The sequence below is a fragment of the Chelmon rostratus genome, chromosome 13 (genome assembly GCF_017976325.1).
Source record: "Chelmon rostratus isolate fCheRos1 chromosome 13, fCheRos1.pri, whole genome shotgun sequence".
Lineage (NCBI taxonomy): Eukaryota > Metazoa > Chordata > Actinopteri > Chaetodontiformes > Chaetodontidae > Chelmon > Chelmon rostratus.
In genome coordinates, this window is record NC_055670.1 from 9,414,676 (window position 1) to 9,441,561 (window position 26,886).

The 26,886-nt window shown below is 42.3% G+C and overlaps 1 protein-coding gene across 1 annotated transcript in view; it reads left to right on the forward strand.

Moving 5' to 3' along the window:
* Positions 1-507: 507 nt before the first annotated feature.
* nck2a (NCK adaptor protein 2a) overlaps positions 508-26,886 on the forward strand; it is a 42,641-nt gene continuing 16,262 nt past the window's right edge. Inside the window, exon 1 of the mRNA XM_041951252.1 lies at positions 508-731. The gene's annotated coding sequence lies outside the window, so the exon portion shown is untranslated. The remainder of the gene's footprint in view (positions 732-26,886) is intronic.

The following is a 26,886-nucleotide window of genomic DNA, read 5'->3' on the forward strand; positions in this document are numbered from 1 at the left end:
GTCTTATTTTTCTATTTCCACTATATTTATGTTTTTATTTGACCTGATTGCATTTTGGGCATCGTATGCTATTCTGTATACTGCACATTAAATTGTTGGACTATTTGATTGTGGTGCAGATTTGCTTTATTTTTTTCCCTTTGTAAAGCACCGTTGTATAAAATAAAGTTTGATATTATTATTAATGATATGCTTCCTTAATATTGCACACTTGCATTTTTGATACTTTGTACCTTTTGATGATAATACATATAGGCCAATGTGTTTAGTCCCTTAGGTATTTTTACTATGTGATAATTCTTCCACCACTATTTGACTTGTGGCAACACAATGGGTTTTTTTTCATTACTGTATTGTCGCGTGGTTCTGAAAGAATGGAAACTCAAGTAGTCAGTGACAAAATAGTCAGAATAGTGCTACCCAGATGTTGTTTTATTTTGAAAATTATCAACAGAAGTCGATTGTTCATCCGGGCTAGCTTGATAGGAGTGATCGATGTGGAGGCAGTTAGCCTGCGACAGAAAAACAAGCGAGGATAGGTCGAGTAGTACATGGTCAGTCCGTGTTTGAAAAGAAAGAAAAACCGTAAAACCCAATAACATGTGGATTTAAACGTTGTTTTTGTCGCTTCTTACGTGGGCCTAGTTACTTATTGTTTGGTACGGGGGGTCCTCATTCTGGCTTGTTGAGCGTGTCGCCGTTTGCCCATTCTCACTGGAGTGAACACTAAGGTAAGACTGCAGCCGCAGATGAACTGTGTAAGTTGGTGCAGTTGGACGAGCTACTTTAGCCACTCCAGCTCCTTGTAAACGTCTCTTTCTGTTCATTATTTTCTTTGGAGAATTTTCGCGGCAAACAGTCGTAAAAGTTGGGACGAAAAAGTCCAGGTTTCTCGTCTCATTGAGGAGATTTGACGCTGGGTCTTTGTCCACTCAGATGGGGCTCAAGTCGACGTTGTGCTGGAGCCGCGGCGGAGCTCGCGCTTGTTCCTGCAGCCGTTAAACAGCTCGCTCGGAACGGCTCACTTTGTCATTATCACAACTAAAACACGCAGTTTAGATTAAGCCAGTATTTACACGGGGCCACTTCTTAAAGGCCTGTAAGAGGGAGGCTACTGTAGCGATCCACAAGCAGGTCTTCAGACATCTCTGTTCTCCAGCACATCTGTTTGCTTTGACTTCTTTTTCTGCGTTTGTCTTCTTTGTTTACTTATTTCCAAAACACATTTGGTCGTGCGTTCATCACCTGAGTGCACCTGGAGCTTCTTTTGTAAATCTGAAATCTTTACACAATGAACCTCATCTGCCAAAGCACCACAGATCGGCGACTGGTGCCACATGCCGAGCTTGTCAATGTTTCTAGTGGCTCTTCGTGGTAACTACACCCCGGATCTTTCCCATCGATCCCCGTATATGATGGGGTGCATTGTCTCTCGAGCCTGTCTGGAGGAGCTGCTCTTGGATTCTCCACAAATACATCATATTTTGTGCATATTTTGTGGTAGAAAGATGTTTTGTGCTCATGTTGGCAGTGGAATGATTCAGACTACTTAAAAGTGCAGGCGGCAGGTACACTTCGATGGCACACCTATTCTGCAGACACACCCTCTGTTAAGGGCACCATGGTAACGCAGAGTGTAGGACAAGGTTCGCTCAGCAATGACAGGTATGTGGAGGGCAGGTGCAATAATAGACTGCCGGGCCTGTATTGCACAAACTTCCTATCTGACATCATGAGTAAAGAACTCCCAAGGCGAAGAGAACATGATTGAGAAATGCTTTGCAAGGTTTACATGTCCAGTGTTTTTGGACCCAGATTAAGGTGATTCTCACCACATGAGAAGAAAACAGAGCTAGAAATTTTTGTTAGACAGCCCCAGATGTCAGTGGTGGAAAGTAACTAAGTAGATCTACTCAATTACCGAACTTAAGTTTCAATTTTGACCTTCTGATGATTGATTTCTATTCCACTTCTACTACACTGCATTTCATTGGGAAATTAATCTGCTTCATATACATGAAAGCCAAAGTTACTAGTTACTGTGTCGTTAATTATGATTTTACATTTAAAGTACAATGCAGGACAGTATTTTTACAGAGTGGTATTGCTATTTTTAGCACCATTTGAGCACTTCTTCCTCCGCCGCCTGTTACAGTGGATTTGGTGTTGATCTCCGTTCAGTTAAACCCTTATTAGTCGGCAGGAAATCAGCAATAATTCTGCTAGATGTTCATCTTTAGTGTCATTTTCAAGCAAATATGCAACAACAGTGGTCTGTTTCCTGTTTCTCAGAAGTGAGTTGAGAAGATGATGTTGAAGATGATTTTCTGTAATTTTTTTTGAGTGTTAGACAAAATACTGCAGCCCGGCCCTGTTGTACTGTATTTATGTATGGTATTTGCCAGGCAGTCAAGACTTGGCACATGGCTCTTCAAGCCTCATACAGGTTGAGCTGTCATCCATTTTCTAGTTACTGCTTGTAAATATTAAGAATCCTGAAAGTCAGACACACATGAAAGCATTAATCAGTTACTCGTTTCTCGAAGAGACGATTCGTTCATTCATGCTGCAGCTCTTGAAAAGTACAAAAAAGCTTCTCTATGTTGATTGGGCTGCATCTGCCCCTGGAGGTACAGCTGGTTGGAGATCCCCTCAGTCAGAGGATTAAAGTACGCATGAGGAGTCATTGTTTAATTGTTATCTACATGTACAAGTAAGGCAGTTCTAACTGCTCTTTTTCACTCTTTGACAGCTTTGTAAAGTCATTGTTTTGGGGTTTTGGTTGGACAAATTAAGACATTTTCAAACATCACCTTTGACTTTTTGTTTCTCACTATTTCTGACATTTTTACAGACCAGAGGATTATTGAAAAATAATTGACAGATGAATTAGTTTTGAAAAGAATCTGTAGTTGCAGCAGGTCAAGTTAATGTGTAATTAGTACACATCTTACCGATGTAACCTTTAGAGAATTAAATAAAAGCTTGGGGGCTGACCCTGCCCCCCTTTCCTGAATGAGATGGTTTAGGCTCCACCATAGATTCATTGTGATTTCCTCCCTCAGCCTCACAGAGATTGAAACGGTTAACCTCCAGGAAGTCAGTGTGAAATACCGGCGATAAACTTGGCTAACTCTTAGAATACCAGAGTTTAAAATGCAAGTGAGGTTATTTATTTCACAACATAATGGAAAATTGGCAGACAACACAGCAGGTTAGAGATAAATACAGTGATATTATTTAATTTCTCTGCAGTAAGGGTGTGTCAGTAATTGTAGCAGCCTGCATATAATGATTAACAAGACACAAACACAGGTGTTAATGCTTGACCTTCAATATCCACATTCATCATTTCATACACTTTCCATTTTTGGTTTTGCTCAGCTCGGTTTCTGCTTTGACTGACATCACTCGCATAACTAAAGGTTTCTCTTTTACTGGTTGGCTTCCTGAGTCAAACACTTAACACACAGATTTGTCATTTGAGCCACATCTTTGCAGATGAGATAATAAGCCCAATCCCCTTTCTTCTCTGCATTTGATTGCACAGTTATGAGCTGAGACTAATTACTCTGCTCGTCTTCACACGCTCAAGTGATTAAGTGTGACACAGTGCCTACACAATGTTTTGTTCAGCTATTGTTTTGAGTAGGAATTGGCAGAAAAAGACAATTATTGTTATTTTGATGAAATAGTTTCCTTTTTATTACTCAGTACTATCTTGTGTAATGTGAATATGACGGTGTCTTTTTAAAGATCTAATGCTCTTATTACAGTATGCAGAAGGTACTACGAGTCTAGCACATGTGGTAATAATTAGATATGTAATAGTCAGATAATTTACCAATAAAAAAATCATACTTTGATAATGTAATTGGTAATTAAATAATTGAAGATAGTAATTTCAGACCCGGAGAAATGTCCGCCTTTTCATTCGAAAGTGAGAAAAGGGTTTTAAGGGTTGTTTCGTCATCCTCTTACATTTTATGAACCATACTAAATGGGGTTTCTGTAGGAAAGTCAACTCTAAATAGATTTATGTGTCACTTTAAAACACTTAATTACAGTATGGTGTTTTTAAACTTCGTTAAGTTTTTTTAAAACTTATTTGTTTATAGTCCATCCTCATATCACGTTATCATGTTTGTGCCCTCAGCTGCACATTTTTCATTTCTGGTTTGGACATCCCAAACAAAACAATCTAACTTTTAATATATCTATGACAAGCTGCATCTCCTGTGCCTCTGACACAAGAGTTAACAGTTTGTTTGAAGTTATGTGAGTTACTCCACATTACTTTGAGTGTCTCCAGGAGTCCTTCAGGAAGCTACAGGGCAGCAGGGGAAACCATGCAGGGAATAGAGATCATTGTCAAAATTGGTATTTTGGTTTTGTTGAAGCGAGATGCTTGCCCCCCTCAGGAAATCCTAATCTCTCTCGGAGAGGAGAAGGAATTAATAAGTGCAGGCACAGATGGGCGGTCAGGAGACAGAGCCATACTCACAAAGAGCATCATGTTGTTATTGAAGATAAAGGTCACCCCATTGTCATTGTAATTATCTGTAATCTGTGGAATGGGTAGCCATTAAACTGGCACTTCATACAGTTATGACAATAGACCCTCTCTTTATGACCCCATGATCTAGAAAGAGAAAGAGGATTTGTGCTGCTGTTCAGCAGAAGACACACAGTGACCACTGAACAGTATGACTACTTTTTAGCAAAATAATTTTGAATTTATTTTTAACTTCCTGCTATTATTGATCATTTCCTTCACACCACGCTGCTGCAGTACAATTACATGTGTCTTAATGGTTAATCACGCAAGGCTCCATGATGGCAGCGTCAGGCCGTCCACCACTTTGGTTCAGACTGCCTGTTAGGATGGATTGCTGTTAAATTTGGAACAGATATTGATGGTGTCCAAATGGTGAATCCTAATTATTTTGGTGGCCCCGACCAACCTCCCCAAGCTACTGTTCTTGTAACACCACCAGCTGGTCAAAGGTTTCACTTAATCTGTGAAATATCTCAACAGAGGCACCAGTTTTTGTACAAACGTTCATAGTTCCCCTGTAATGTATTCTAATGACTTTGGTGATCCTTTGACTTTTCTTGTTGCACCATCTTAAGGTTCACATTTGTGCTTTTAAGTGAACTACCTCAACAAACATTGAATCAACTGACATTTTGCACCACCAGCAGGTCATTATTTTGTCAAATGCTTTCCACCAGCCTCAGCTGTACCATGTGTTTATCTTACCATGCTAAAATGCTAAAGTAAGATGGTGGCCATGGCAAACATTACCTACTGAACATCAGCATGTAAACATTTTCATTGTGAGCATGTTAGAGTGCTGATGTAAGCATTTAGCTAAGGCACCACTGTGCTTTAAGATACTCGCAGAGCAGCCAGTGAGTAGCGTCTGTCTCCTTTGCCTGTAATCCAATACCTTAGTTTTGCCATGACTTTATTTTCTGCTTCTTATCAGTAGTTTAGAGTTTCAGTTGTCTGTCCTGAACGTTCACTTTTGTCCCTCCGGTTTGTCCATTCTCTCCTCCTTGTCCTTCATCTCTGTCATCACCTCCCTCCTCCGCCACCCGGCTTGAGTTCCTAATTCATGCCCAACAACTGAACTAACAGCCTGTTGGCTCTGGTGTCCTTGTGTCACCACTGGGCACTGGGCCTAATCCTGCTCTGGGACACCGAGGGTGAGAGCATGAAGGAGGGAGGGAACTGAGAGTGAGTAAAGCTGGTTATAATACGGTGGTACAGTAAATCAGCCTCAAACTCGCTTAGTCCATGAAGCCACACCTCTGGACTTCATAATCTGTGGACGGTGCATGATGTCAAGGCCTGAGATGGCAGTGGAGATTCAGGAGTTGAAGAATTTCAGGGGTCCAAGGTTCTTCACTGAGAATGAATCCTCTTTTTGAGCACAGGTATCTTGTGTTTAAATTAACAGGAGTTGAAGAATTTCAAACATGATGATGAGGGAAACGTAAGAATTAAGGAGTTGAACTGGAAACATGATGAAGGAAACAGAAGAATGTGAGAGTGAAGGCATGTTATTTTAAAAACAGAAGAAAAGGGCAGCAGATTTCCTGCAGAGAACTGTGAAGTTTAGTCTGCAATGCTGGTCATGTATCTTAATTAATGGAACGATACAAAAAACATGAGATCTGGGGAGCGGGGAACTGCAAACCTCCTGAGTTCTTCACTTTGGAGGCTGTAAATTCAGCTCCTCCTCCCTCAACAGAGAAACGTGACCATAAATTCACAAACAGTCCGAGAACTGCTCGTTAAATCATAATCAAGGGTCAGCGGCTCCCCCACGCTTTCCTTCAGTGTGTATGTGGTTCATATTACATAGCAGAAAATTGGTACTTAGGGCCATGAAGAGAGACAGAGTGTGGAGTGAAACCCAACACTTCTTAGCAGCAGAGTGTAAACTTTGGACAAAAGTTCAGGACCTCAGTAGCCTACACACACACACACACACAAAATTTCAGTTTGACAGATTACGTTCCGGGAAATTGCAGTTGGCTTTGTTTTTTTTTAATAATAGGGATGCACAGATCCAAGTTTTTCTCTCCGGATACAGATTCTCATGCCCAAACTTAAAATACTAGCCAGTTCCGAGTAGTGATACCAGAGCTCTTAACCTCTCTGTGCAACCCCGTCTCCCTGAAATTCCATTTACAAACAGCTCACTTGTAGCAGCAAAGGAAGGAAACGTAGTACCAACTGGATTAGTTTTTCTTTTAACATAATAAGGAAACCTATATGACAACCTAATTAATTTAGTTTGTACCAAAATGTCTGCTGTTTCATAGCTGTGGCAGCACTTGGTGACACTTAGAGAAAGATTGTGGTCTGTTTAATGTAGAAAAAGTCCACAGTGATTTGAGACACAGTGTGTTTGTTAACATTTAACTGCAACCGCAATCTTTTCCTAACCTAAACTAAAGTGATTTTGTCGTCTATACATAACCAGAGATGAGAGTCTGGATGCAAACCCCGGCCTGTGACGTCACAGTTTTGCCTAACACATATAACACACACCGTTTGTCCAGTAGGCGTACTGCTGTTGTGAACAGAGCCGGTGCTTTACTTACTCTGCCCAGAAAAGGCTTCCCTCAGCCTGATTACATGCTTGTGCAGCTCTTTACCAAACCACGCCATCAGTGCGCTCCGTCAAAACCGTTAATGAGATGTGACATCAGGCCTTGTTTCCTGAGCCACTCTCCTTGACAAAGCTCTGTTGAGCGTGTAATAAAATGGGTTCTGTTGATTAAAGGTTTGAAGACAACATCTCAACGAAAGGTGCAGAAAATGTCCTCAATGTTGGCCAAGCAGTGCAGTCATTGTCCACACTTCCGCTACCAATGCCATCACATTGAGGTGCATTTATTGTGCAATGCATGCAGGAAGTATCGACGACTTTATCCATCTGAGTGTGAATCCACCTGTTGATAAGGTCAACATCGGTGCTGGAGCAGTGTCGATGGACCCCTAGAAAATAATTGATAGATTGGTATCAAAAATAAAGATAATCTTTAGTTGCGTCTCCCAAAAATATTAGTACCCTCCTCACGTGCCTACTTCACAAATTGTTGGTTTATTTATCATTAAATGACCTTGTTTAGATGGCTTGCATTGTTAAATAACTCTGAAACATCATTGGTGTTTGTGTGACTTGTGAAAAGAGTTGAGCAGTTGTTTGCATTTGCTCCATCATGTTTTCAGCGGAGGCTTCGGCAGGCCCTTCATGCTCTAATTGATTTAATTAAGTGGACGTTTTCCCCTTCGGCTGTCCTGATGCACAACCCGGCACTATGCAGACAAACACTGAGAGTTATCTCACCCAGAGCACAGGGGCTGTACTTATCTGTATTTCACAGAACAATCCACGTTCCAAGTTCCCCTTAGAGCATCACAGCCCACGTTACATGCATCCCTCTGAGGTTCTGCCCCATTAACAATCCCTCACCATTCCCATGGACACTCCAAAAGGCACCGATGCTCTGGTAAACATTATGATTCACATTTGTCAAGGCTCTTGAGATGAGGAATCGTTCCACACGCTGCTCACATTTTGGGCAGTCGTGGGCAGGCTGGTTTTCTTGATTTCTATGACCACATTGTCATAGTCGTTTAAATCTTTGTTTCAACTGATACAGACCATGTGCCCCTGCAAGCTGAGATAATTCTTCTCGCATTGATCTCAAGAAATCTGTATTTTATTCCATCTGTTTTGTAATTATTTTTTCTTTCCCCTTGTTTACTCCCAATTTGGAATGCCCAATTACCTATGCACTGCTAACTCTAATATTGTCCTCCATGACTCATGTTTCCAGCTGTTCTTTTCACCCGCCAGCGATGACCTTCACTAAGAAGCAGCAGCATGTAGGCGCTTCACGCCATCCCCCACTTCCTCCCCCAGTGCGCAGTTGCCCGAGCCATCCAGTAGTATTCGCAAAGCCATCTGTAAAACAAAATGAAACAAGCAACATTTATGGTGGCAAGTTGTTTCTTATAAACTTGAATTCCAAAAGTAACTTGCCTAAGTTGAAATGATGCAGGCATTTGCGGCACATCAGTGTCAGGAGTCGGAACTTCCATTCACATGTCAGTATTAAGCTTATCGTCTTAATATTTCTGAGTCATTGTCTCCAGTGTAAGGGGCAGATAGCGGTTGAAAATTGAGATGTGTAAAGTGGGCTGAGTAAACATGCTATAATTGTTATTTCAGTGTGCCAGACACATATTTAATCAACATTTAAAATATTCTTCTGCTCATTTCATTTTCAGATAGTACCCACAGGTTTTGAACATTATTCAAACCAAAACACGAAAATACATTCAAAACTCAACCCTACATACCCATCTTTAAAATCCCTCTGAAATACACAAATAGTGCTGGGTCCTTGTAGTATTAGAGGTGTTTGGTGCTCGCTGCTACAAATACCTCAGGAACAATTAATATTTTGGACTACACAGCAGTATCTTTCAAGAACAATGTAAACAATTCAGCAGATTTGTAGCATCCTCACCTCTGAAGCGTGTAACAAAAGAAAAACTTTGAAGAGATGGAATGAAGCGATCTGAAATTGGATCTATGTGACTGCGCTGTTGCTGGTGGTGAGGTTTTCAGCTGCTGATTTCACGATTAGCATGCCTTCAACCAGACATGGATCAGTGGAATAAGCTTGTTTTGCAATTTGTTGGATTTAAAATAATGCACACTCTCAGCTATCTGTGCCACGTGGTGTGAGAAGCTATGAGCTACAGGATCTATAAGTCGGATAGCCGGTTGCTTATCTTAAATTAAAAGTATAGTATTTTCATCATTATGGCAATCCCGTGAGAGCAAACACATTGATGACTCATTTGACTTAAGGCTGTGGAGACAATAAGGAGCATGTTTCTGAGTAATTTCCGGCAAGGTAATGGAGAAATCTCTGTGATTGAGGGAGAGTGCCCACACAACACACAGAGAATGAGAAAGTGAGATCTTCTCAAGGCGTATCAATAGTGTTTGCTGGGACATGTATTATGGGAGGGATTATATGGGTGGAATTCAACTCTAGTGAAAACTTGCCACCAGCTCTGCTGTTTGTACAATGCAGGAACCGAACAGCGTTGTCAGAATTACACAATGAGCAAGACAAGACACAACAGTGAAGTGATGATAGATGCATATCTGACAACCGGTAGTGTGCAGAGGGCTCTGAACTGCCAGGCCTCTTGTCAAATATTATTGAGCTGTATAATCTTGACTCATAGTGCTATAAATTGGTGTGCAGTGTTTTGCTGCCCAATGAGCCTTCAAACTCTTGGATCTAGTACTAAAACTGGATCATATTTTATTGCCTCACCCAGCACCCGAAGCAACACGCCCCCACCAACGCAGCCCCTTGTAGCTTGTGGATGCAGAGCTGCTTTCTCACTAAACACCCACTAAAGGAGGGGTAGCATTTTTGTCTTTAATCTACAGCTGTAGTGGATTTGGTCCCCCAGTTCAATGGCTTTTAAAATTTTGATGAGTCTCTCACATGACGTGTCCCACATTCTGGATCCACAGAATGAAGTAGTGTTTTTTTGTCATTAATATTCCCTTTTGTTGCTCTCTGATTTACTGCCATGTTGCTCTTGTGTTTTTTTTCTCAGTTGGCGTGTAACACATTTTTGTGTCGCGCTGGTTGTGCTCCATGTCCTTGACCTAAGAAATAATTAGGTTACAACTGTATTCTAGTAGCTGTAGTAGACTCCTGGTATTTTTATCTTAAATGTCTTTTCCCAAGTTAATACCTTAGCTAATATCACATCATAGTGTGGCGTATGAAAGAACTGCAGTAACTTAAGCATATAGAGATTGTTCAACAACAACCAAAAATGATGCAGCAGCAGTCTGGCTAATCATGGCTGATAATTCAGTGCTCATGAAATCTGTATGAGGACAGATTAATGCTTTGGAAACAACAGTTCAATTTTGATATTTCTGCTCTAAATATTTTTAAATATTTTACGGCAGATTATCAAATGGAATTGCGACTCATGTAATTTTTAACATGTAGGCTATAAAGGTAATTCAGTATGTCTTCAGCTATTTATTCCGAAGTGTGCCTCTGCTGCTGCTGCGTGCTTCAGAGTTGATTCTGTTGCTGAATGGAGCAATATGATAGGCCTCCTGTAATCCATTTGTGCCTTTCTCTGTCTTGTTTTCTTTCACACACACAAACACACACACACACACACACACACATGGCTGCAGCTGAAGGAAATCCTGCTTTATTTATGAGATGTATAGCTCAGAGAGCCACAGGGTTCTCCTGAGAATTCAAGACTGCACACACGCAGCATTTCGCCTGTGGAGTCTCTCCTTATTTTGCTCTCACACACACAGTCATATGCACATGCTGCAGGGCATCTATTTGCCCTATCTGCTGTTTTGGCTGTGCAGAACGACAGTTGTTTGAGCATAACCTCAGTCTTCCTCAGCAGCTCATGGGGAGCTGCTGGCAGATGCTAGCTGAATGTGGTGCTTCTGTGTTTTTTATGTGGCAGTGGCTCAGTGGAAGGAATAATATCACCTGCATGTCCGAGAAGCAGAAATGCCATCCTGTGCTCAGGCCACACGACATCACTGTGGCGACATTTAAGTGTATTGTAAAATGTCAATCTATGAGATCCTACAGTTCAGCAAACCATAATAGGAACAGCAGAGCTCAGAAGGCAAGTGTTTAAACTGTTTGAATTATCAGCCAAAGCACTGAACAGAGAGAGATAAACATGATGGCATGGAGATAACATCATGTGAAGCCTTTTTTTTTTTGGCCCTCAGCTGAAGGGTAAACCCAAGTTGTTCATGTGATTTAGAGGTGTCAGGAAAAATTGTTCTTGTCCACGGCAGGGAGCATTTAGCCAGGTGTTACATTCCTTGTGCTGGAATTTTGGCATTTAACACTAGAGGCTAAATTGATAACAAATATTCAACATTTTTAGGTGAAACCAAGGAGAAACAGAGGTCTTAAAACATGCCACATCTTAAAGCGCCTATAATCAGTATTTCTCTGATATCAATTCATCAAATGACAATGTAAAAAACATCACGAGAGTTGAAAGATTGTCGTGATGAATTTACAGAGAATTATTAGTTGAGTCTGCAGCTCCTTTTTACAGAGCTATTGTGAATTTCAGCTCTTTGTTTTACCTCTCTGACCCACAACTTCACTGTTCTGGTTCACTCTCACTGCTCTCCAGGGGTCGCGCTAACCAAATGTTTTCCGTCAATGACTGAATTTTTTTCACGATGGTGGAAAGATCAAAAGGTTGTCTGTCTTTAAGGAGTTCACATATAACACTATCAGTAACCACATGTCAACCACCTGTAGTAGACCCCCACTGTCCAGTTGGTGCAAGTATGCATAATAATTAACTGTAATCTTGTCTTTGATGTCACATGCATGACCTTGTTGTCTTGCTGACTTTAGCTATGGCATAGGTAGCTACATCGCTACATAGCCTAGCTATCGCAAAATGTTGCGGCAGCTGAGTGTTTGAAGTTTCTTTAGAAAGTGAGCCTTAAGGGCACTGGTGTGCAGATTTTGTTACCTTTGGGCAAAGCCAGGCTAACTGTTTTTTCTTGTTTCTAGTCTTCTTGCTAAGCTAAGCTAATCAGCCACTGTTTGTACCTTTGTATTCACAGTGAAGACCTGACAGCAGTATCAATCATCTCATCTTAAAAAAGCAAATTCATATGCTTCGCAGAATTTAGCCCCTTTTTGTTTGATTTCTTACCAAAGCACAGTCATAAAGGAGACCTCATTCCACAGGCAGACATTGGCGGCTGAACAGTTAGTCATCTATTAATGATTATGTTTATGTCTATTAATGTCTCCAAATTGATTAAACATGCCTGAATATAAACTGTGTAGAGGTGGAGAGGGCAGTATACAAAGTAAAGGATAACAAACCTCCCCTCATTGCTTCCTGTACTGGTTCCCATAACTTTTTTCTACTGGCAGAATGTCTTTACAGAGGTCAGTGTCTTCTCCGGAGGTTTGGCACAGCCAGTTCTGATACTGTGAAAGAGTATCATACGGCGATCTTATGCAGCGTTGTGTTCAGCTCATGTTGAAACATGGCTCCCAAGAACTGACATGTATGTGCTCCATGTATACATGGAAAAGGGATGTAACTCTTATACATGCCATTTTGGTTTTCAGCACACTGTTCTGGTCTCCCTGTGGCTCTGACATCAACACAAGGTTATGTAACATAGACAAACAAACATGTGCAAGAAAGACTAGCAGGATACCAGTAACAACCCTCTGCTCATGCTCCTTATTAAGAGTTCCCATGTGTCTTGGAAAAACTGGATAAATTTAGACTGTTTTCAGTCAGTCATGGAAAATAACAGTCACTGATGGAAAATAAATAGTAAGGTAAAATGTCTCAGAAAATATTTCTCTTCAGTGAAAATATTTGGCATATTTTCTCGCCTTCTCCATTTGCTGAAAACAAAACAGTCTGATCTCCTTGCAACAGTCGCTGATTCTGTGTCGCACTGATTGGCTCACATTTATACTTTTGCATAATTAAGAAAAAACATGAAGAATAAATGACAACAAATATATACCGAGCCATGAAGAAATGGGCATCCGCTTTGCATCTGCTGCTTTTTGGTAAAGACTTTTTGAAGAAGAAACAATTGGTCCATTATCTCATTAGTCAATCCACAGACAACTATTGTTCTAAACATTTAACCGCTATTTTCATTGCAGAAATGCAAACAGTATTTCCAGTTTCTTAAATGTGAAGATTTCATGCTTTGCTCTGGTAGGATTTGATGAGCTAAACATCGTTTGGTTTGGACTGTTGGTCAGAAAAACTAGTAATTTGATTATGCCACATTTAACTTGGCGAAATTATCATCTGCATTTTCTGTTTTCAAAATTTCTACAGACACAACAATCAACCATGAAATCAACAAAGCAGTCAGCAGATTAATTGATAAAGAAAAAGAAATAATGTTTATTGCAACCCCACAACCACACATTGTTTCTTGGCCAAGTAAGTTGTTTTATGACTCCATCGTTACCTCACGTTTGGTTCCCTTTTTAGCCCTTTTTTAAAGACAATTACTGCATCATTCTTTCTGTCATTCATGGCACTGGAGTTAGTAGATAGACAGACATCAGAGCCCTGATTAAAACCAAAAGTTTACTGATTTTCTTCCCCCCAAAATAGGAAAACAGCAACAAAATGCATTTATAGGTCTTAGTTTCCATTTATTTATTAATTATTATTATTTATTTAGTTTTTGCCATACAGTCTAATGGGATGGATGGTGTTAAGGCATTTTTGCAGGACAACTTTTGTGCAAGCTCACAAAAGGTGTGAGAAAAACCTGAAAAAGATAAATTAAATGAGTGTCTGCACTCAGAGTCACGATATGTGGCTGTGGAATATCTGGATTGTTGTCACCTTCAGTAGGAAATGATTTACATGATTTAGTTTGTACAATCTGCTTTAAGCCTTTTTCTTCTTTGTCTTCCAGATGATTTACATATTCACTGCGACGGTCCACTCAACAGTTGACAATAAGTAAATGGCCCGAATAAATGATCCATATCTATACTTGGGCAATGGCACTTAAAGTCGTTCAACAGGTCTGCATTGCGATGCACCAGTCTTTCTGCATTGCTCTTGCTCCATCAGTCTGTTCTCTCATGGGAGCCTCGAGGTAGCACCTGATCAAAGAGAATAATTCAGGTCCATAGCCGAGGGAGGAGCAGAAAGAAGACCGATGGAGCAGAAGGTACAAAGAGTAGGTAAAACTCATGCTGGGATAGAGTCAACAGTGGTTTGTGTTACGCTGGGAAGAAGAAAGGGGGAAAGAGTTTCACAGGACTATTTCTGTGCCGTGTTTCCGCATGAGCTAACCTCATTTTACAACATGTTCTTTCACAACTTATCCAGAGAGCAGGTACTTTTAAGATGAAGTTGGCAGCCCATTGGGTGATTGCGTGTTTATTTCCTCATACAGCATAGGGTCATCACAGTGGTACTACCTGCACACTCATCACAAATAGAGCACATAGTGAATTAACTCAAAGATGCATATTGTGCACGCAGCACAGTTGCACACAGGACACAGCTTGCTTAGCTTCCCTCCCATGCTACCTCATTAAGAGAAAAGCTCTTCCTGCCATTTGTTGCTTGCAGGATCCTCACAGATGCACGGTAATGCTTAGAGATTGTAGAGTTTGATGTCTGATAGTAAAACCATCTTAATCCATTCCTCAAGGAAAGGTTTTTTCTAGTAATGCTTTGTTTTTCCTATTTCAGTCCTCTTTTTAATCCATGCATATATGTCGTGCCAAAAAAAGATCCACAGTGAGGTCTGTGGATTATCCAAACTAACAGGGGCGTCGTTTCTGGAAAGAGACACAGCCGTTGAGTTTTTCGAATCTAAGTTTTCACTGCTGTGAGCACCACAAACAAGATTGTATTCCTTCACCTCCATTGTGTTGTGATGGTGGCTGAAATCTGAAAACCTGAACAAATAGAGCCAAAACCAAAAACAAGGCAAAGTCAAGAAAATATAGTTTTTGTGGTTTGAGTGAACTGACCCATAATTTAATCAGGGTGACTTTGCTTTTCTCACAGTTCATGTTCTGTCTAAGTATTTGCTTTCCTCTGCAATGCGGGAGGCGACAGTTAGCTGTCAGGGCTGTGAACTGATGGAGAGTAATGGGAGGCTCGTAGGAGTACAAGACAATTTAAAAGTAAAGACACACCAACGCTGCCTCTGCATCCCTGGATGGGAGCTGTAAACAACACACCATTTCATAAGCAGAAGCAAAACAACATTAACTGGCTCACAGAAGTGCCTCTGTGTTTTCAAGTGTTGAAGATTGTTAGTGCATGTGGCCTAGATTGTACTGCATGGAATTTAAACTTCCAAATGATAGGAAGGTGTGTATACTCCTTTACTGAAGTGTTGCATCTTTAATTCAAACGTTGCTTTGACAGCCACAGGAAGTGTGGAGTTAAGTGCTTCCCTGTACTGGACTGAAGACTAAATGTTTACAGGACTCCAAACTCAGAATATGCGTTACTGAACTAGCCAGCTTTTAACCTCTTCATGAATGACTGATTTCTCTACTGTTGCCTAGTGAATGAGTTTGTCACATACCTGTGTGTGATTACTACCAAAGATGAACTCTTAACACCCAGATGTGGTCAGACATGGTGGCATTCTGCAGAAAGCAGCAGTAGTGGAGTTCTACAGATAAGGGAAGGCAGTTTGCACACTGACTTGGTAGTTTGTTGGGAGGAGGGTGTTACCCCTTTCAGCTTGCACTGCAGCCTTCAGGTGCTGACTTTTCAGGTGGTACAACATAGCATCGCGGCTGCGAAATTGTCTTATCTCAGATCCATTTTACTGCATGTGCTTAATGTAAAATGGTATGTGTGCTTATACTCGTGTTATTTCCTACGCTCTGTGGAAACAAACTAACAACTGCTGACTTCACATTTCTAACTCCACTTCACTCTGCTGCGTAAATATTACACACTGGAGCATCTTGCTAGCTGAATGGTTACCACCTTCGCAGCATCGCCAGTTCCCTCCCATTTCCTGTCAGCTTTTGAACACTAATAAAGGCAAAAACATGCCAAAATATGGGCATACAATCTCTAGAAGTGTATGATTCCACTTTTTCGTATAGTCTGTTGTTAAAAAACATATCAAATTGCAGTACTCAAGAGTCACAGTACATATTGAATTGGCACCAAAGTATCATGATGATCACTTCATGTGATTTGCATATCATCCCAGCTCCAGCTGTATTTTAAGATGGTGTTGCAGTACAGTGTAAGGCTCCCAAACTGGACTGTGTTTTGCTGTCCTCACCTTGTATCACCATTTCCCACTGACCGCTGCTTCTCTGTGGCACCAGTAGTTTTTCTGAACTACAATTGTGAAAAACGCCCTCTTGTGATATAAAAGGTAATATATGTAAAGTGGTGCAAAAATCATACATTGTCGGTTAATACATTTGTAATTACTTTTTTAATGGCAATTAATCAATTGATGATTAATCATTAACATCCGTGCTACCAGGCCCCCATCAAGTGCAGTGATCACTTCATGATTCCGTCTCCTGTGGAAAAACAAAACAAAATGAGGAAGAAAACATCTTGAGATCAATTACCTTATTTACATATCAAATTTCATGACAGCTGCAGCTGTAGTCAGATTCACCCAAAAAGTGGTTGGGTGGAGAGTCAGAAGAAATCCTGATGTTACTGTATTTCCCTTCATAGCCTTGCTGCAGATGTAAAGTGAGTGTAGTCTCATTGAGCCTCACTTGCCTGACTCTCATGGTCATTCATTCATGAATAGTATACAGCATCTTAATGCTCTGGATGTTTAGAGTATCTTATCACTCACATACATTTATAGCAGCTGAATCCTCTTACTACAGAGTGCTCCACTTAGATTGTCTCTAGTTTGCTAATTGACTTATTGACTATATGGGGTGTAAGAAAAGCTGAAATGTGGGGCTTGTTTTGCTTCGGGCATTTTGTCTATTTGATTCCACAAGCTGCTCATATTCAACTGAGTAAAGTTTCTAAGTCAATAAGACACTGCAGTGTTGAAATGTTTCTTGCCTCCAGTCTCAACAGTCTCAAAATGCTCAATATGGCATAGAGTATCTCTTGTTCTCTGCACCATCCTGCAGCCCCCTTTTTTTTTTTGGCAAGGTAAAAATACAGTAGCTGAGGAGAGGAGTGATGAAGTTAGACCATTGGTGGGTTGGAACGGAGTGTTGGAGTTTCGCCATTTGCCGTCGCTTTTTCAAAGTAAAAAGGCACAAACAATGGGAGTGCTACGTATTTACACCAAGCTACAAATGCCAGCAGCATGACGAGGCACTGAGAGTCTATTCTAAACAGAAAGCAGCCATTTGCAAATGAACTATGTTGACCAACAACAGTTTACAGTTTTACTCACATCACCTGTTACCAATCAACCTGGTTACCTGTGGAATTTTCCAAACAGGTGTTTTTGGAGCGTTCTTCGTACTGTTTTCAGTTGATTTATGTGAAAAAGGATTAGTAAATGATCACATTGGTTTTTGTTTTGGTTATTTTCTTGTTTTACAGCATCCCAACTTTTTTTTATATTTTATCTTTTTTTTGGATGGTCGTTGTTAAATTCACCCGAGCTTCAGTTGAAGGAGTTCAGGAAAACTAACCAGCAGATACCACCGTATTCTGACAAAGATTTGCGAAGCTTGATGAAACAGAAAACACCAAGTCAGGCTCCTTTTAAAAAAGCAGTGTATATCTAAAAATATTTTGTGGTTGTTTTCAGAAAGATCTCCGTCCACATTTTAACATTTGAACAATAGAAAAACGTCTTGTCCGTGTTTTTTTTGTCAGCAGAAATCTGCACACCACAGCCATCATTTGTTAAGAATCAGGACCCACACAGCCCAGTGTCCAGTTAAACTTTCATTCTGTCCTCTCCTGCTGTCCTTGATACTGTGTTTGAATGCAGCCAGACTCATAATTCAGTTATTCTCATTTACATATTTTTTCAATTTCTGTTGTTACACAACTGAACGCGTATGTAATACTGATTAAATAGCGGCTCATAAGTACTAGCTGTTAATGAACCATACTTCCTGGACTGCTGTGTTGAGACTTCGACCAAATCCCTATTGCGTGATCAGAAACTCGTCTAACAAAATCAACATAAATACAGTCTCACATTCTCAACGCAATGTCCGACTCATTTCCGACACCTTGAGGCCTTTGCCATATAAAACAACCTGTTGTCGTGTGATCAAATTCTATGTTTAAGTCATGCGAGTTAATTTAAACACAAGATACTTGTGCTCAAAAAGAGGATTCATTCTCAGTGAAGAACCTTGGAGCTCTAATCTGCCTCTATACCTGCCAAAGAGCAGTGATTCCTAACACGTCTCTGGGGGTCATCAGGTGGAAACCTCCCTTCAACAGTGTTTCGCCTACTTAGTCCCACTACACCTCCAGGAGGTTAGGCAGTGAACTCCGGCGTCCCAGAGTCACCCCCCCTAGTGCCAGTTCACACTGCTCCTACACAATCCAAACAGCACCGCCACGTTCAACTGACCCAGAGATGCTCCAGGTAGTGGCCAGTACCGATGCTACCATTTAACTATTGCTAATGCTACTGCTAACCGCTAGGAAGAACAGAAGAAGACAATACAGTTCCGATGCTACCATTTAGCTAATGTTATGTGCTAACCGCTACCTGCTAAGAGGAACAGAAGAAGACAATAACGCTAGATTCACCTATACTGTTAATGTTAATTGCTAGCTACCAATACTAACTGCTAAGATACTATCATACTCTCACCGCTTTAGCTATTGTTAGCTGCTACAATGCTACCACAGGCCTAGATGCCACATGTAACTGCCGATTGCCACACTACCATCATCTACCCCTGCCTCTCACCAACTGCACCAAGAAAAAAGCGGGGTGGGAATACAAACCCTGGTTCGGGTAGGGGATAGAAAATAAAGAGGTAGAGTCAAAAGATGAAAGTAGGGATTGGATACAGACCCTTGTTCGGGTAGGGGGTGGAAAATTTAGAAGGTGCTGAAGGTGGAGGCCTAAACCACAGACTAGATTTAACAGCCTCTTCTAACATTTCCTTCAAGAAGCAGCAAACCCTACCATTTCCTTCAAAAAGCAAACAGAGCAGGAAAACAAACCCTAACATTTCCTTCAAGAAGCAGACAAAACAGGAAAACAACCAAAAAGATCAAAAAACAAGCCAACTCTGTGTCTTACCACGCAAACTCACCTGAACAGGCCGCATGGTCCCAAAGAGAGACTCTAGCTGGCCACACCCCCCACCTTATCTAAACTTCCTGGTTCTCTTCCTATTGGCAGAGCGAGAAGATGGGGCGGGGAAAGCAGAGCAGAGGAGAGGTGTCTTGTTCAGACTTTAACCTCTTCTCTTGCCGGGTTAGGCATGCATGTCCTCTGCCTGCCCCCCCACTGTCCCTATTTCACCCCCCAACTACTATTATTTCTCCTGATCCATATCCACTGACTAGACCTAGCAGCCTCATCTGACATCTCCCTCACTGTCTTTCTTAAATTTTGCCCATGCACTCCCAGCTCCCTCAACAGTGAAACAGCTGACCCTGCAACAAAACCTCTACACCCCACTTCAACCGGACAGACCCTGGTCTTCCATCCCCTCTGCTCAGATTCTGTCTTTAAATCTGCATACTTAGTCTTCTTCCTTTCATAAGCTGCCTCCACTGAATTTTCCCAAGGGACTGTTAACTCAATAAAATACACAGTCTTTTTACTCATGGACCATAAGACAATGTCTGGCCTCAGATTACTATAAACTATTTCCTGGGGCACAACTAGCTGTCCTCCCAAGTCGACCTGCATTTGCCAATCATCAGCCCCTACCAGGCAGCCACCTCCCTGCTTTCTCCCTGACTTAGCAGCTTTATTTTTCTCCCCCTCTCGAACAAACTGCACATCTAACCTCTCCTTTCTAGAACTTCCAGAATTCACCTGCTTCCTTCTCTCCTCAATGCCTGCGGCTAAGCTTCTCAGCACCTGATTATGCCGCCATGTATACCGGCCTTGTGATAAGCTAATTCTACAACCTGACAAAATGTGCTTTAAACTTGCTGTACCTGAGCAGAGTGGGCACGATTGATCGCCCTGTACCCAGAGACTTAGGTTCTGCGGGGTTGGCAACACATCGTATGTCGCCCCTATCAGAAATTTAATACGGCCTTCCTCCATATTCCACAGGTCCCTCCAACTAAGTTTCCTCTTCTCAACACCTTCCCAATTCAACCATTGTCCCTGTTTGGCTTGACCAACTGCTTTTGCCCCTCTTAACAACTCCTCCTGCCTACGCACCTGTTCCACTACAAGCTTTCTTTTCTCCTTTAGACCTGCTTTATTCCACACTGGTTTGCCTGGGCCAAGCCCCAAGCCTCCCCGGCCAAATTGAACATTTCCTACTATTTCTGCATGCCTAAGAGCTGCCTCTGCCTCCTGCACTGCTGCCCTTGGGTTCCATTTCCTCCCCCCAGAAGGATTCGGAACCACATTGCTAACTAACATGTCCTTACTCCCAGATAATAAAAGTTCTGTCCTAACCTTAGTGCATTTAAACTCCTCTGTTAGACTGGATACTGGCAGCTGAAGCATTCCTTTCCCATACAAAGCTACATTGCTTAAGCACCTGGGAGCACCCAACCATTTTCTAATATAAGAGCTAACTAGCCTTTCCATTCTCTCTGCTACAGATAATGGGACTTCATATACTGACATTGGCCACATTAACCTAGGATACAAGCCAAACTGCAAGCACCACAACCTCAGTTTTCCTGGGAGCCCTGATTTATCTATTCTCTCCAGCCCTTCTGCAACATCCTTTCTAAATTGCACAACCTGTTCAACATCATTCAGGTCCACATTGTACCACCGTCCTAGACTCTTAACTGCTTTCTCCCTAATTGTTGGGATTTCCTCACCATCTATAGCAAACTTTCTATCACTTACTTTCCCTCTGTATATTGAAATACTCCTTGACTTACTAGGCTTAATCTTCATACTAGCCCACTTGAGATTCTGATTGACTTTATCTAACAACCTCCTTGTACATGGCACTGTTGAAGTTAGCAGTGTCATATCATCCATATAAGCCCTAATTGGTGGAAGACGCATTCCATTCTGCCGTCTCTCTCCACCTACGACCCACTTGGAAGCCCTAATAATTACCTCCATAGCCATTGTGAAAGCTAGCGGGGACACTGTACATCCTGCCATAATACCAACCTCCAATCTTTGCCAGCCTGTTGTGAGCTCTGCGATACTTGCACACAGTCTGATGTCTTGGAAATATGCTTTCACCAAGTTAACAACTATCTCCGGCACTTTAAAGTAGTCAAAGGAACTCCAAATAAGGTTATGTGGCACTGACCCAAACGCATTAGCCAGATCTAAAAATACAACATTCAAGTCTCTTTTCTCCCTCTTAGCTGTCTGAATCTGATGCCAAATCATGCTAGTATGCTCTAAGCATCCCGCAAATCCTGGTATCCCTGCTTTTTGCACTGTCGTATCTATCATACCATTCCTTTCTAAGTATTTAGCCAGCCTCTGTGCTACGATACTAAAGAAAATCTTTCCCTCAACATTTAGGAGAGAAATCATCCGAAATTGGCTAAGGTCCGATGACTCCTTCTCCTTAGGGATGAAGACACCTCCTGCCCTGCGCCATGCTCTTGGAATACTTTGTTTCTCCCAAACTATTCTCAGGTATCTCCATAGTGTCCTTAAGATGCCAGGTGCACTCTTATAGACACGGTAGGGGACTCCATTAGGCCCTGGGGCCGAAGAAGCCTTTGCACGCCTAACCACCTCCACCACTTCTCTCCACCTAGGTGGGCTCACATCCATCTCCTGCTCCACTTCCCCTAATGGTGGCATGTCAGGTGGAAGACCTATGTTCCTATTCTCCTTTGAATCTGAATACGTCGACTTCAAATACTGTTCAATCTCTGATTTCGTTGCCTTAAGTTGCCCTCCTTTTTCTTGATTAAACAAGCCTTTCACAAAATTAAAGGGGTTCCTAAAAAATGCTGACCTTGCACGTTCCTTCTTCTTTCTCTTCTCCCTAAGGTGTTCTGCCCTTCTGAGTACTGCTAACCTGCTTCTCAGTTCCTCCTGCAACACCTTAATTCCCTCCCTTTCTTCTTCTGTCGCCTTCCTCCACTGCTTTCTTAACTGCCTCCTTTCCTTTACTAACTTCTCTATTTCTCTTTGCCGCCTAGACTTGCCGACCTGCACCCTCTCGCCTTTCCTTTTGACAAGCACCCCAAATCTCTCTCGACCATAGGAGTAGATCACATCTCCAATTTTATCCAATTTCTCCACTACATCTCCTCTAAGCCTGCTTAATATGACTGATAAATCTCTATCAACTGCCTCCCACTCTTTGCTATCATTAGCCCTCGGCCACTTAACTCTAGCTTTCTGCTCCATGCTTCTCTCCTTGGCTGGCCTGTTGCCCTCAACACCAACTGCATCCCCTCTCCGTACCTCCTCCTCTCCAGGGATAGTGTTACTGATATCCTGCGAACTGTGGTTTTCTACCTGTCGCTGGACTTCATCCGACTGATTCGACTGACTTCTCAAGAAATACTGGTCGATGCGGCCACTCTGCCCTTCCACCGCTAAACACTTCCTCCTTCCCTGATGAGTTCTAAGGCCTCGGATTGATGTTATTTTCTGCCAGCCACATGGGCAAACTTGAAGCTTCTTATCCTCTGCTGCACAACTTTTGCTCTCCTTAGTTGCCTTCCCTGTCACCTGAGTACTGCTACCTCTGGCCCTAAGAGATGGGTCCGTGCCCCCATCCCTCACTGAGTCATGTATCCAAGGCATAGTCATATCCGTTATCCTGTTCGTTACCATGCAATCCACCTGTGAGTCATCTTCCACCCCTGCTCTCGCTGACTCTTGGGGTATTTTCCTTATATTGGTTGTAGCTAAGTCTGGTTGTAGCAAGGTTAAGGCTTGCCACTGCTGCCATGGGTTGCTAGCCCATACCAGCACCTGTGGGGTCTTTTCCCTCCTGTCAGCTGTCTTTCCAAGCAGTCACATGGTCTTTCCCATGTTGTCAGCTGCTCTATTCACAACAGTCACTAGCCAAGCTAGTTGTGAGTTAATTTAAACACAAGATACTTGTGCTCAAAAAGAGGATTCATTCTCAGTGAAGAACCTTGGAGCTCTAATCTGCCTCTATACCTGCCAAAGAGCAGTGATTCCTAACACGTCTCTGGGGGTCATCAGGTGGAAACCTCCCTTCAACAGTGTTTCGCCTACTTAGTCCCACTACACCTCCAGGAGGTTAGGCAGTGAACTCCGGCGTCCCAGAGTCACCCCCCCTAGTGCCAGTTCACACTGCTCCTACACAATCCAAACAGCACCGCCACGTTCAACTGACCCAGAGATGCTCCAGGTAGTGGCCAGTACCGATGCTACCATTTAACTATTGCTAATGCTACTGCTAACCGCTAGGAAGAACAGAAGAAGACAATACAGTTCCGATGCTACCATTTAGCTAATGTTATGTGCTAACCGCTACCTGCTAAGAGGAACAGAAGAAGACAATAACGCTAGATTCACCTATACTGTTAATGTTAATTGCTAGCTACCAATACTAACTGCTAAGATACTATCATACTCTCACCGCTTGAGCTATTGTTAGCTGCTACAATGCTACCACAGGCCTAGATGCCACATGTAACTGCCGATTGCCACACTACCATCATCTACCCCTGCCTCTCACCAACTGCACCAAGAAAAAAGCGGGGTGGGAATACAAACCCTGGTTCGGGTAGGGGATAGAAAATAAAGAGGTAGAGTCAAAAGATGAAAGTAGGGATTGGATACAGACCCTTGTTCGGGTAGGGGGTGGAAAATTTAGAAGGTGCTGAAGGTGGAGGCCTAAACCACAGACTAGATTTAACAGCCTCTTCTAACATTTCCTTCAAGAAGCAGCAAACCCTACCATTTCCTTCAAAAAGCAAACAGAGCAGGAAAACAAACCCTAACATTTCCTTCAAGAAGCAGACAAAACAGGAAAACAACCAAAAAGATCAAAAAACAAGCCAACTCTGTGTCTTACCACGCAAACTCACCTGAACAGGCCGCATGGTCCCAAAGAGAGACTCTAGCTGGCCACACCCCCCACCTTATCTAAACTTCCTGGTTCTCTTCCTATTGGCAGAGCGAGAAGATGGGGCGGGGAAAGCAGAGCAGAGGAGAGGTGTCTTGTTCAGACTTTAACCTCTTCTCTTGCCGGGTTAGGCATGCATGTCCTCTGCCTGCCCCCCCACTGTCCCTATTTCACCCCCCAACTACTATTATTTCTCCTGATCCATATCCACTGACTAGACCTAGCAGCCTCATCTGACATCTCCCTCACTGTCTTTCTTAAATTTTGCCCATGCACTCCCAGCTCCCTCAACAGTGAAACAGCTGACCCTGCAACAAAACCTCTACACCCCACTTCAACCGGACAGACCCTGGTCTTCCATCCCCTCTGCTCAGATTCTGTCTTTAAATCTGCATACTTAGTCTTCTTCCTTTCATAAGCTGCCTCCACTGAATTTTCCCAAGGGACTGTTAACTCAATAAAATACACAGTCTTTTTACTCATGGACCATAAGACAATGTCTGGCCTCAGATTACTATAAACTATTTCCTGGGGCACAACTAGCTGTCCTCCCAAGTCGACCTGCATTTGCCAATCATCAGCCCCTACCAGGCAGCCACCTCCCTGCTTTCTCCCTGACTTAGCAGCTTTATTTTTCTCCCCCTCTCGAACAAACTGCACATCTAACCTCTCCTTTCTAGAACTTCCAGAATTCACCTGCTTCCTTCTCTCCTCAATGCCTGCGGCTAAGCTTCTCAGCACCTGATTATGCCGCCATGTATACCGGCCTTGTGATAAGCTAATTCTACAACCTGACAAAATGTGCTTTAAACTTGCTGTACCTGAGCAGAGTGGGCACGATTGATCGCCCTGTACCCAGAGACTTAGGTTCTGCGGGGTTGGCAACACATCGTATGTCGCCCCTATCAGAAATTTAATACGGCCTTCCTCCATATTCCACAGGTCCCTCCAACTAAGTTTCCTCTTCTCAACACCTTCCCAATTCAACCATTGTCCCTGTTTGGCTTGACCAACTGCTTTTGCCCCTCTTAACAACTCCTCCTGCCTACGCACCTGTTCCACTACAAGCTTTCTTTTCTCCTTTAGACCTGCTTTATTCCACACTGGTTTGCCTGGGCCAAGCCCCAAGCCTCCCCGGCCAAATTGAACATTTCCTACTATTTCTGCATGCCTAAGAGCTGCCTCTGCCTCTTAGGCATGGCAAACTAATGCATCTCAGTGACAAGTGAGCAACATCCACAGACGAAGGCCAAAGGTGTTGGTTGAAAGCTTCAGAAACAAAAAGGAACTCAACAATGAACCCTCACGTTCAACATGAACACAGCGTAATTAGCAAAAAGTGAAAACTTAGTGAGAGGGCAATAGAAGGGACAGGTAGTTGTCATCTTTTCATTCTGCCCTTTAAGTTGCATCATAATTTTTCAAAAGCTGCCTTCTCACCACCCACATGTTTATTTAGGAAAGAAGCTCTGTTTTTTGGTGTCACTTGAGTCTGGACGAGTAGGACCTTGGATATTTTCTGATGAGTAGGACCTTGGATATTTTCTGATGAGGGGTTAGAAAAATAAACACAAATTTACAATGGAGTACAAACAATAGCTTACAGTCACTGCCACATCTTTGTAGTTTGACCTGGAAGTGACCCGCTTTTTACTTTATTTCTCTTTCTCTTATTTTCTCTATTTCTCCCTCTCGCTCTCTCTCTCTGTCAGACACAAACACACCATCACCTCAGGTTGTTCTCCGTCTCCTCCAGTCAAAGAAAAACGAGCGCCATTGTGCACCAAAGCTGCGTTTGCAACATTTGCCCCGCTGTGCTATACAGTGCTTGTCTTTTGTTGCTGTGCCAGGGGACATGGATACCAGACGGTCACATACAGAGTTAAAAATAACGACAGTCCTTCCCACTTTACTTATGAACCAAAGCTGCAAGAAAGGTTAAAAATGACACGAGGAAACCTTTGCTAATAAACAGCAGCTTGCAGCAGGGAGAGGTTGTGTACAGAGGACTGTGTTATAAACCTTACTGAGGACAAGCTGCTCAGAAGAGACATCTCATCATGTGTTTGGAGCGCAGGGAGCTGTGCAAAGTGAACAAGCACTGCACTGTTGTGGAAAGAGGTAAAGTGGGCATCCAGGAGTCGAGAAAACAACCCAAGTTTGAAGTCAGCTATTTATGGCTGAAGAGAAGGAGAGAAAAAGAGGAACGTAGAGAAGTCAATGCAGTGGGGATTCAATGTTGTTTATCATCTTTCAGTGCAATCATTAGGATGGAATAATAATATCAAATTAACATGATGCACAACTGTGTGCCTAAACTAAGCAGATGCTAATTAAAACAGCATTTCACATAATGTGATCCCTAACAAATTAGGGACTGGAGGTTGATGCTTCGGTAGGAAAAAAAAAACATCAATACCTCCCATCTGTTCGCACAGATACTGTGTGATGAAGGGATTGATCACAGTGGTGAAGCACAATGATACCGCACTGCAGTGCCATCAGTCATCATTCTGATGTCAAAATATGGTGTATACACCAGGAATTTTACATAAATTCATAAAACATGTTGGCAACGCCTTTTTTAAA